The sequence below is a fragment of the Siniperca chuatsi genome, linkage group LG24, assembly GCF_020085105.1.
Source record: "Siniperca chuatsi isolate FFG_IHB_CAS linkage group LG24, ASM2008510v1, whole genome shotgun sequence".
Classification (NCBI taxonomy): Eukaryota; Metazoa; Chordata; class Actinopteri; order Centrarchiformes; family Sinipercidae; genus Siniperca; species Siniperca chuatsi.
This window is the reverse complement of record NC_058065.1, coordinates 17,120,259-17,133,660: the sequence shown is the minus strand read 5'-3', so window position 1 is coordinate 17,133,660 and position 13,402 is coordinate 17,120,259.

Here is a 13,402-nt window from a genome sequence, read left to right as displayed (position 1 = left end):
CTAGAGATATAGTTACTCTAGATGGCATTGACCTGGCCTCCAGCACCATTAAGGAATCTCAGTGTTATCTTTGATATGTCCTTTAACTCCCACATAAAACAAACTTCAAGGACTGCCTTTTTTCACCTACATAATATTGCAAAAATCAGGCACATCCTGCCTCTAAAAGATGCAGAAAAACTAGTCCATCCATTTGTTACTTCTAGGCTGGATTATTGCAATTCCTTATTATCAGGTTGCACCAATAAGTCCCTTAAGACTCTCCAGTTGTTTGGCACATGTACTGACAAGAACTAGGAAAAGAGATCATATTTCTCCCATATTAGCTTCTCTGTACTGCCTGTTAAATCCATAATAGAATTTGAAATCCTTCTCCTCACTAACAAAGCCCTTAATGGTGAGGCACCATCATATCTTAAAGAGCTCATAGTACACTATTACCCCACTAGAACACTGTGCTCCCAGAAGACAGACACCATCTCCAAATTTAAGTTTTAAGTAGGCTTAAGACTTTCCTCTATGATAAAGCTTATAGTTAGGGCTGGCTCAGGTGAGTCTTGAACCATCCCTTAGTTATGCTGCTATAGGCTGCTATCGGCCAATAAAATTATTATTATTGTTATTATTATTAATATTATTATTAGGGGCTGGGCAGCTTGTCTACTGGGCCCTCTTGGAATTACCAATGTTATCATTATTATTATTATTATTATTATTATTATTATTTTTCACATAGGTAAATATCCTCAACAGGAATTGTGGGCCAATAGTCCTGATGGTGGTGCTTCAGCAACCGTCTAAAGCTTAAAACTTTAAAAATTCATAACAAATCAGTCATACGTGATACCACTTTCACCAAAATGTAGGCCCACTTGAGCAGAATAGTGCATATGCTTTGAGCTGCCAGGAATTATGAAGTTCATCACTCGATCAAACGATCCAGCCAGATTTTTGAAATTTAAAAAATGTAGCCCACAGTGCATCAAAATGTTTTACATAAACAGTACAGTAAACAGCTACTGCAAATTCTCGATAAAGACCTGATTCTAGCTCAGCAAGATCATGACTTACCATTAGTGTCTAAGGTTGTGAGTTCGAGTCCTAGGTGATGCAGAATAAACATGATAATGTCTACCCAGCCATTGCGCTGTGCGGATTAGAGAAGCGTGACTTTAAAGTTTATTTTATTAACTTTGGTCCAGAATGTTCTGCTGATGGACTACATTTGTTTTCTTTTTTTCATCTTCCTCCTTCTTCTTCTTCCTCCCCAACTCGGCAGCTGCAGCAGCTATAATTATTATTATTATTGTTATTATTATTATCACTACCATTACTACTACTTTACATCTCTATGTGGAACTTGCATTGTTCTACTTTATGTTCTCTCCCCTCTCTCTCTTTATCTCTCCCCTCTCTTTTTCTCTCTCAACCCAACCGGTCAAGACAGTTGGCTGCCCACCCTGAGCATAGGTTCTGCTTGAGGTTTCTGCCTGTTGAAAGGGAGTTTTTCCTTGCCACTGTGGCCAAGTGTTTGCTCATGGTGGGAATTGTTGGATCTCTGTAAATATTAAAGATAATAAAGAGTATGGTCCAGACCTGCTCTATATGACAAGTGCCCTGAGATAACTTCTGTAATGATTTGGCACTATATAAATAAAACTGAATTGAATTGTCTGGCGAGAGGGTTGGACATGTAAAGTGTCTGACTTTCACACTGAAGACCACAGTTTAAGTCCCATCTTCAACCAGCAGTTAACGTTGCGTTCTTTTAAGCATGGCAAGTGTCTCAGTTACCTAAACTTAACCAAATCTTAACCACAGTAGTGCCCGTTTTTGTAATGCTTATGTGTCTTTTTGGAGGGCCTTGACCAAGAACCTTGTCATTTAAGTATGAGGACTTTTTATCTGTATAACCTGTAATGAATCAAAAATTCCACCTTGAAGCTGCAGTCAGACCGAAATTCGCCTGGTGAAATTTACTCGCGTGGTGTGGCCAAAACCAAGGGGAACAGGAAATAGGTAGGGTTGTAAACATAACCTGTGGGCGCTAGCATGGCTAGCAGGCAAACAGCAGCAGTCAACAAAGTTGTAAATTATACAGCATTTCACCAGATATTTTACTGTCTGCATCTGGCATGGGGGTCCTTCCCCAGAAAAAATAAATAAATAATGACACAATTTTCTGCAATTTGACATATATATTCAAAGACTTTGGGGGAGATTATTTTAAAACTTCACTGCAGTTTTTGTAGCTCAGTAATCTCCCACTTTATATTAGAGTAACTACTGTATATTTGTTTAGAGATTATTTGTCAATTATTTGTGCTGTTATGGTTATTGAAAATGACACTCACTTATTCACTCACTTCTGTACTAGTTTCTACACTGTTGCCACTTTTCTTAAAAAAAGACCTAAATCTTGTCTGCTTTACCCAAAAGTTTAAGGGGCATAAATTCACATTAAAATACTATATCCACAATTCAAATTAATTTAGAGAACATAGACAATAAAGTCACAGATGAAAGGAACCTACCAACATGGTGATATCTGCATTTTCAAACACAATGCATAGGAAGCAGCATGAGCACAGATGAGACTGTGCTGACATCACATAGCAGTGTATGATATGTGATGAACAGTATAAATGAATGAACTATGCACAGCACAGTCTCATCATTTACTGCCGATAAAAGATCAGACTGAGCAGTAGTAACCTATTTTCCAACTGCTCAGTGTTCTTGAAACATCCGTCATGATCACTTGTCAGGTTCATTAATGTTAAGTTAATGCAAAATATATTTTGAATTCCAGCCTTCCTGAGATCTTCTTGCATACTAGCCTTTCTTGTTCATACTTATTACAATCCATGATTACAGATTACAACAGACTCCTTAACTTGATAAAAATAAATCAATAAATAAATTAATGCCATTAAATAATATTCAAATTAATGTAGACATTAATTAATTTATAAAATGATATACATTGATATTTGTTTCAATTTGCTTCTGAGTTTATTTCTTTGTATTAATTCCCCTATTTGTTTACTTCCTTTTAATTTTCCATTTTGTTTTATTCATTTTAAAATTGATTTATTTTCCCTTTGCGTCCCCCCCACACCCTCCCACACCCCATTTATTTCCCCAAACTTATTTAGTTCTGTATTTTCATTTTACATTTGTTTATGCATTTCTGCTTCATGATTTGTTGGGTCTCTGTAAATAATATTATAAAGAGTACGGTCTAGACCTCCTCTATAAGAAAAGTGTAATGAGATAACTTCTGTTATAAATTGGTGCTATATAAATAAAATTTAACTGAATTGAATTATGCAAATGAGGGGCCTGTCATTCAAAGTGTGTCATGGGGTCAACTTTTCGCCCATTTGTTGAACGACATCAGAGTGTATAGATCAACTATACATGCCTTACTCCCACACCGGTGGCTAGGCTAGGAAGGAGAAGTGTTTGGTTTGAAAAGGAGTGGGTATAGGGGCTGTAATTGCAGCATCAGCTAGACGCTCAGTGTCAGAGCTGTTGAGAGAGGCAGCTAATAAACTAGAGGAGTTGGAGCACTTTAAGTATGAGATCTGAAATATAATGTTTTTTCTTGCGTCTGTTGAAGATTTTTTGACTTACTTTCTTCATACACAGCATCCAATTGGGACCCACAAGGAACGCTACAACATGGAGTGGAGACAGGCCAAAGGAGGATATTGTGTATGTTAGCTAACATTAAGCTTTGTTGGCTTTTATTTCCACTGGCATAAGTTAGCGTAGCTAACCCAAAGATTATCTAAATTATGTGCATTATTCAAAGGTGGGTTTAAGGTAACAACATGCATACCTTTAACAATACCTGCACATATTTAACAATAAACAACAATAAACAATGAACGTGTGTGCACAATTGCATTTTCCTCCACACCTGCAGCAACTGCAGTGATGCCCATCTGCAAGCAGGTTCCACCCTCAGGTCCAGAGTTTTGTCAGAGATTTTCAAATTGGGACGTAGTAATGCTGTTTTTAACAACTGTTTTGTTTGGCTTTGGCTTTAAGATTAAACGATTAATTAATGAGCTAGCCCAAGTACAAATAAACATTAGGTCAATACAATATGTTCACATTAAGTACCTCTGCTGAATAAGCTGTAAATTAGTTCATCCATAACTGCATATCAGTACATACAAGAGAACACGCGCACTAAACCATGTCTGTATAGTTGGAAAATCTCAGGACAGACAAATAAAAAACAAAGAACCACATAATATTTTTATAGTCTTATAGTGATTATTATTAAAATGATTTTTCTAAGAACTTTTTGTTGTTTTTGCTGTTGACAGTATTTTCTGATAAAAGAGATATCCAAAATTCCCTCTGCAAAAACCTTTGTCTCTAATATGTCAACAAAATGGAACAAGAATTTTGAACCTGGCTTTATCCAATGGTCAGATTTCTGTTCTGGAAATGGATGCAAATTAGATGTATAAAAATGCATAAATTAGATAATGCCTCATTTTCATAGTCAAACATAACATTTCAGAAAACCTGTAATACAAAAAATCATTGTCTGATATCTATTAGTTAAAATTTTTACCCTATTCAGCTGTAGTGTTTCCCCTTAAAGAGTATGTCTAACAAAGTAAATTTGGGGTTTAATGTTATACAGGGATGACAGTATACTATTGCTATTGTATTTGTAATAAGTTGCGTCCAACTATGGCAGGTTTGCATAGAGGGTGCGTTTCTGATGAACACTGGGATGACTTATTGTTGTTGTACATAAATATGGAACAAATAAGACTATAAATATATTTTTTTTACTTGAAGGGAAGTTTGTGAAATGTTACTTTTTTATATTATACTAATATTAGTAGTCTTATTATTATCATTATTATTCCTATCATTATTATCACTTATTATTGTATTAATATTACCATTATTACCACTACCATTACTTTTACCATTATTTTAAATCTTTATGTGGAATTTTCACTGTGCCACTATATGCTTGCTCTCTCTCTCTTTCTTTCTCTCTCTCTCTCTCTTTCTCAACCCGACTTGTCAAGGCAGCTGTCCACCCACCTAGCAAGTCACATGTGAAAACCACATATGAACGCCCAACAGTTCACATGTTAACTTATGGTTTGCGGTTTTTGGACACGTGTTTTTCAAGTTGGTTTTTTCCACATGTGAACTACAAGCATGTGTGATTATTTCACATGTAAACGCATTATTTAATGTGTTTTCAGTTCAGATGTGGAAAAACTAACATGAAAAACACATGTCCAAAAACCACATGTGCTTGCAGTTTAAATTTGAACAGCCAACGTGGTTTTTTGACATGTTTCATGTTGGCTTTTTACATGTTAACTGCAGACACATGATCATTTCACATGTGAACATTAAAACCACGCATGAAAATAAAGTAATAGTTTCATGTTTAAGGACTATCTATTCTCATGTTTCTGTCATATGTCTAAGTTTTAAATGTAAAGCACTAATGAGGAAAATAAACTCACTGAAAAAGATAAAAGTCACATGATTTTAGCAAAATGATATTTGCCTACATTCTTCAAGCAAAAAACAACCTTAAATGACTAGGAGTTTACAAGTAACACATTACTTTCTGTTTACAATGTGTTTTTCTAAAATTTGATTGGATCTGGTGATAATACAGTTTGGCCTATCTATCGAAATCACATATTTGAAGACATTAATCTCTAAATGCAACACAGCGTTAGTCACCTGAATTGGCAGTGGTATACCCACACTGCTGTTGCCATGGGAAAATAATGAACATACCAAATGCACTCTGCCCCACTGGACTGCATAGATAAAATGGTCCACACTTTAGAAGAAGACAAATTTCAGATAGATTCACTCTATTTTCAATAATGTCTTATGCCTCTGAAGCAAGAAGTATGTGCATATTGTGTTTGTGTGATGCTGGCATTGATCCAATGGTAGAATAATTCCTGTGTTATCCTTTAAGAGAATTTTCCTTATGGTGGTGGTGGGTGGGGGTGTGTGATGAACCATCACTACGACGACTGTCCTGGCACAGGTCTGAGCTTTTGGGCCATGCACACGTTTATGCCTTCTGTTCATAACTTGGTCTCTCAGACAAATAACAAAATGAACATAATCAATATCTACTTTAAAATATTAGGCAAATACATAAGATAGTTCATGGTGGGTGGCTTAAACCCCTCGGTCACCTGGGGTCCTTACACATAGACTGTATTTCATACTAAGATTACTTAAAATAACTTTGGAAACTGCCCACTTGATTTGTCTACCTAAGACTACTGAACCCTCATATTAGCGTTGACTAAACTTTGGGATGCATTTTTGCACAGAATGAGGACTCTGGATTTCTCCTTGTGGCCAGTATGAATGAATGTTAAGGGAGCTAAAAAGTCATCCACAGCCAAGTGATGTACTGTGTCAGTTTCAGATTTTCCTTTACTCATAGCAGACAGTTATATTTACCTTACCTGTCATGATACAGCTGTACCACTCCTAGTGTTTCTGTCTGTTTGTCCCCTGTTGGTTCCTATCCTGTGTTTGTCTGTGTGTGTGTGTGTGCTGGCAGGGTGCAGCCTCTGGTGAACCTCCAATCAGTAACTGACACACCTGCTTCTCATCTGCTGCTGACCACCTGTTCTCCATCCACACCTTGCATTCTCTGACTCCCTGTGTTCAGGTTCATGCCTCCAACTGACACCTGCTTCCAAACTACTCACCAGCTCTCCAGAAACATCTCACCACGAATCCTCCGCTGCCCCACATCAGCCTGCTGTCCTAGCTCCACCTGCCTGCTCTCACCAGTCACTTTCCAGTCAGCTGTTCTCGCCCAGTCCACCTGCTCACAGCTATTCCCTCCACACACCTGGTTACTCCAAGTTACTAAACCAAAACTAACCATTTCAACTCTCTCTGTATCAGTCGTACTTTTGGGTCCAGAATCTGTGTACCATAGCATAACCTGGCTTAATGCTGGCTAAAAGCTAAATCTGCTAGTGAAAAACTAAGCCCCAGGCACAACCACTGGAGCAATGGAGTCAGGATTAAGGACTTTAAAACATATTCTTATTATGAGGATATGAGGATTAGCTGGCATCTAGCTAACGTTAATAGCTGGTTGCTGTTAACAACATGGCAGGTGTGCTTTTTACAGTTTCCAGCATTACATGATGTTAGGGTAATTGAGTGAGAGAGTGAACAAGACAACATTTCTTATTTAGTGGAAAAAAACTCTTTGTCAGTTAACATAGCTACAGTTAGCATTAGAAACTATAGAGCTCAACAGTGACTAGTGCGGTGACTAGTATGTATGTGTCAGAGATCCTCTGCTGGCTCTGTGATTAAACCCTCATACTGGGCAGTATTTATTGCAATTAAAGTTGTTTTACACCGTATGTTTATCATTTACCATCATTCAGTGCAACTTTTATTTAGCATATAGATTGATATGCATTTTAAAAAGATAATTCCGCTTGTGTGCCCCTGTCAGATTCCAAGGTTGTGAGTTTGAATTCATAAGGGCATAGTGACCAAATTTAGTAAAGTTGTACAGATGGCACTGGTGAACAAGTCTGTAGCATTTGATATAATTTTTCCCATAGGTGGCACTAAATGATTTGAAAAATTGCTGCTGGAACAGCAGCTTGCAGCCTTAGCAGTGATAGCAGGTGGACCTAACAGCTTCCAGCTCTCACGCAATTTCACATTCTAGTTCACACCCAACCTATGTTCTTCTACAAAAAAAAAATCTTTTTTATTATTATTATTATTATTACATTGACATTTTTTCACATTCAAATGAATGGACGGAATGTTTAAAATTTCCACATTTATCCACTTTTTCAACTCTCATCTAGTCATTCATACTTTCAGTTAGAAACTCCATTCAAACATCAAAATGTTCCACATCTTCATACATTCTAGTTATTATTCAACTTTTCAAATTCCATTAAAGCTTTTCAAAATATTCAACTTTGTTTGAAGTAAAGTTATAATGGGAGTCATTAGAAAAACCTTCAAACCCACTCATCTTCAACCTCTTCCCAGTAAATCATACGTTCACGTAGAAACTCCATTCCAACTTTAAAACATTGACAATCCTTGGGACTTTCTCACATTAATTCAACTTTTCTCAAAATCGTCTTTTCAACTTGCTCTCATTCCCACAATTTTCACTCTTAATACATAATTTCTACATCAAAACGTTGGAAAATTTGTGCCGGTTGTAGACATGTAACTATGGAGTCAAACAAACTCTGACAGTTGGCACAGTCAGTTTCAAAGTGACAGCAGTGCCAACCAACTGCCGTACAGACTTACATATTAACAGAGTTACCAGAATTTTCAGGAGGGAGGCAGAAACAGGGAGATTTCTAACCTGCTCTCATTCCCACATTGTTGACACTACACTCACAAATCTCACACAGCCTCTGCAGCAGGTTCTCCTCTCTCGCAGTATTTTTTAGTTAGGCAATAGGAGTTACGGTCTTTGCGCTACAAGCAGAAATTTGAGAGGCTGAGTCTCAATTAAATTAACTGTCTGACCCATCTAAGTTGATGTCTGCCCCTCCCCCCTCCACTTCCTCAGGGTGCCACAATCCTCATAGCAACCAGTGCCGTGTGTGTGTGTGTGTGCGCGCGTGTGTATGTTTGGTCTATTAACCTCAAATACAGTGATGATGGGAGTTTTTAACCTGTGACCTGTGAGCTCCTACATTTTAAAGAGTGCAGTATGTAAACATTATTCCAGCAGTGTCTTCAATGAAGTCAAGTGCTGATTCTCATGGCAACCTTTCAGTATGGCCAGGGACACACAGCTGTTTGAGATGAGGTATTTAGTGCAGTTTGACACACACACACACACACACACACACACACACACACACACACACACACACACCTCTTTCTTTCTCTCTTGGTCTGACTGTCTCTCTCGTCTCTTTCTGTCTGTCTCTCTGCCCTTCTGTCTATCTCTGACACTTCATGTCTGTCTGTCTGTCTGTTTTTCTGTCTGCCTCTCTTCAATAAACTCCATTTGTGTTACTCCTGTATACATTTAGCTACAGAAACCATTCAAATATCAAAATGTTCAGCTCTTCAATAACATGTATGCTTTGATTCAGCTATTTTCTACCTTTGGTCTTGTAAGTCAGTGATTCCAGACCAAGGGTACTTGTACCCCAAAGGGTACTTCTGCAGTTACCAGGGGGTACGTGTCAAAAAAAAAAATCAACACGCAAGAAAGATTCGTATGATGGTGATCACAATAACTCAACAACTATGGTAGTCTGCACAAGACATGCCTCAGTTTTCTACCAACCTGAGTCAATTGTAAGTTGATTAAGATTGCATAAAGACTATGTCGCTGTCTGTCTGTCACCTCTTGTATGTCTGTCTGTCTGTCTCACTCTCTCAAAATGTTCAGCTCTTTAATGACATTTACGGTATGATTCAGCTATTTTCTACCTTACCTTTTCATTCATACTTTTTGAATGAAACTCCATTCAATCCTTATGATGTTCCACATCTTTCTTACATTATTGGTATTATTCAAATTTTAAAGCCAGTAATTCAGTTTAGCGTCAGCTTTTCAACAAACCTTAAAATATTCCACATTTTTTATACATTATTGGTATTATTCAGCATGTATCTTTCAACAACCAGCATTCATACCTGCAATTTCTTCAGAAATGTCTTCTCTAGTTATTATTATTCTTCCGTATGTGTTTTGCAACACTACTCCTTCTGTATACTTTCAGCTACAGAAATTATTCAACTGTCAAAATATTCAGCTCTTTAAGGACATGTGTGCTTGTATTTTTCTTTTTTCTACCTTTTCAACTTCAACAAACTTACTTACTTATTAAGCTTTTTTTCAAAAAAATGTATGTGGAAATCAGTGGACCAACTGAAATTGAAATCCTCTTCAAACCTACTCCAATTTGAAATGCTACTAGTTCTGCATACTCTCAGCCACAGACATCATTTAAACTTTAAACTGGTCACGAGCCTTTCAACTATTAAACTTGTGTTATACTTCATTATCTTTTACAGTTTTTGCAATATCACAATTTATGTTTTATCTTTTTTCAGTCTGAGTTTATAATGGGTACACACCCATTATATTATTATTATAATATTTTGGGCGCAAATTTTCACTCTTCATGCACAATTTATACATCAAAATTGTCCTGGTTCAGATTATATAATGATGTTGGAAAACCTCCCTCAAAGTTTGCTGGAGTTAGGTCCCTTACCTCAACTTCGAATTACTTCTTCAGTCGATACAGACAAACTTATTCAGTTCAATTTATATAGCGCCAATTCATAACACAAGTTATCTCATTGCATTTGTACTACAGAGCAGGTCTAGACTGTACTCTTTATAACATTATTTACAGAGACCAAACAATTCTGTAGTGTTCAATATGATAAAGGTTTAATGTAACTTCAAACAAGGTACATGTCTAAACTGAGTTGGGTCCCGGGAGAAACTGAGTGGGCTCCAATATGCACCTTTCTTATATTATCCCCTTGCTCTGCCCTTGCTCCTCCACTTTTTCTATGATTAATCTCTTTACTTTTGACACCATTATTTCCCATTCCCCACAGCAGTTGTTTTTTTTTAAATAGTTGCAATTCCCTTTAGATAGCATCATATGCACATTCATTGTCATTTGATTTCTTTTAGCTGTAGATACTTCATAAAATAGCTTTCATTATAATATTGTGTGGTTTAATCAGAAAACACATTTCTTGCAGTCAGAAAGGGAACTTATTCATGTACTTAGATTATAAACCGGGGGAAGCCATCTTGCCATTGGGTGCATCCATGTGCATTGGTAACTCAGGCAACTTCCCTGGTTGGGAGGGGCAGAGTGCCTTCTCCAACCTTATGATTCGTGGGATAAATGGTATACCCAACCATAGGAGCGCAAGGCAAAACGGCAGAACCCATCCCAGACAAACATAGTGCGCAAAAAATCGGACGACGCGCTAGTCTCGGAGCAATCCGCCAGGAGGTCCCCGAGGTCGAACAGCATCTCTCTCTGACCTTTGGTGCCCGAGCTACGATTTTTCAAGGTTATCGGCCCAATGTTCCCGTTTGTCAGCAATTCCACTTTCGGCCATCAGAGGGAGTCTTATTAGGGACAAATACTTCTGACATTTGGGAAAACACATAAGGGAAAGCTCCCAAATTGTGTTCCTTGAATGTTAGAAGTGTTCTTGTTTACAAACAGGAAGACTTCTGACATTCAAGGAACGCAAGTGTGTCTCTATGCGCATTTTGACTGTTTTTGGCCACAGAAATAAGGGATCAGAAAGGTCAAAGGACCATGTCGAGTGCATTTCACTGGATCTCGACCCTTGATACTTTTAAAGTTGCAACCTTTTCTCACTGAAGGTTTGAGTTGCAGTGATTACCTGACTGAAATTTGGTGGTTCGAGGTGGATGTTAAGGTGCCTAAAAAGCTGCACAAAGGTCGCCAGGTACCCCCAAATATCCCAACTGACAATTGGGTCACTACACTGAAATTTGTAAATGGACTGTACTTGTATAGCGCCTTTGTAGTCTTTCCAACTACTCAAAGCGCTTCACACAACATATCACATTTACTCCATTCACACACTGATGGCAGGTGCCAATTCAAAGAAGTAACTAACCATTCACACACACTCACACACCAAAGGCACAGCCCTCGGGAGCAATTTGGGGTTCAGTGTCTTGCCCAAGGACACTTCGACATGTGGGCTGGGGGAAGCCAGGATTGAACGGCCGACCTTCCGATTGGTGGACGACCCGCTCTACCACTAAGCCACAGCCGCCCAAATTTCATGTTATTATGGGGCTAGAAAGTTGCAACCTTTTCCAGCTGAAATGTGGTATTGCTGTGAAGAGCTGACATAAATTTGGTGCTTCTGGGTGCATATTAAGACCCTCAAAATCCACCACAAAGGCCAAAAGATCGCCAGCATTCCTTCTTTTTTTTTTTTTTTTTACTGTTTTATTTAAACATTTCATATGTACATATTTTCTCACAGAAAAGTCCCAAAGACCCCAGATTTTGCACACACAGTATGCACACAAGGTCATGTGACCAAAGTCCCCCTGCATCCTCTAGGGGAAAAAAGTCTCATATTTGAAAGGAGATGGGTTGACACACATTTTACACCCTCTGTCAAGCTTGGTGAGATTGGAGAATTTTTTTCCTAAACATCCTAGTGCTCTGATTTTTCAGTATGTTGTTGCCACGCCCGTGTCGGACTTAAAGAGCAGCCTCGATTGTGTAACATATGTCAATTTCACAGTGTCATTTCCACCTGGGACATTTGTGAACATTTCTGCCACCCCGGTCAGGTCATTTGGAATATCCGAGTAACCCATTCAAAAGTATTCCAGATGTCCCAGTATTAGGGAAAAGGATAAAAATCCGACATTTGGAATACTTTTGAATGGGGCACTCGGGTATTCCAATTGTCCTGACTGGGGTGGCCAAAATGTTCCCAAAAGTTCTATTCTAACTGTGGTGGCAGAAATGTTGCCAAATGTCCTAACTGGGGCGGCACAAACTCTTCCCAAATGTCCCAAAATTAGGGAATGGATATAATGTGACATCTGGAATACCTTTGAATGGAGGGGTCATTGATCCTAACTGTTCACTTTTCAAATGTGCATATTTTCTCACAGGAAGGTCCCAAAGGACTGAAAGTTGCACCACACATCCTATTCTAAATATTCATAATATTATAAAGAGTACGGTCTAGACCTGCTCTATAGGAATGGTAAAATGATAAATGGACTGTACTTATATAGTGCCTTTCTAGTCTTTCTGACTACTCAGAGCGCTTCAACTACAGATCACATTCACCCCATTCACACACATTCATACACTGATGGCAGAACTGCTCATCAAAGTAACTAATCAGTCACACACACTCGCACACCAAATGCACAGCCCTCGGGAGGAATTTGTGGTTCAGTGTCTTGCCCAAGGACACTTCAACAAGTGGGCTGGGGGAAGCCGGGATCGAACGCCGACCTTCCGATTGGTGGACGACCCGCTCTACCACTAAGCCACAGCCGCCCCAGGAAAAGTGCAATGAGAAAACTTCTGTTTTGAATTGGCGCTATATTAATAAAATTGTATTTAAAATAAATTTAATTCTGCAACCTACACTGAGCATGTGAAGTGCCAACTCTGTAGCCCCTTTGGTTAGCTATCCTCTTTCAGGAACATCTGGCAGAGTTGTAACCAAGTCAGACATAAAGAGCAGCCTGTATTGTGTAATATATGTCAATTTCATAACAATACCTCAATGCAAAGTCTTTATTTCAGGCCCATGTCACAGTGTCATTCTCACCTGGGACGTT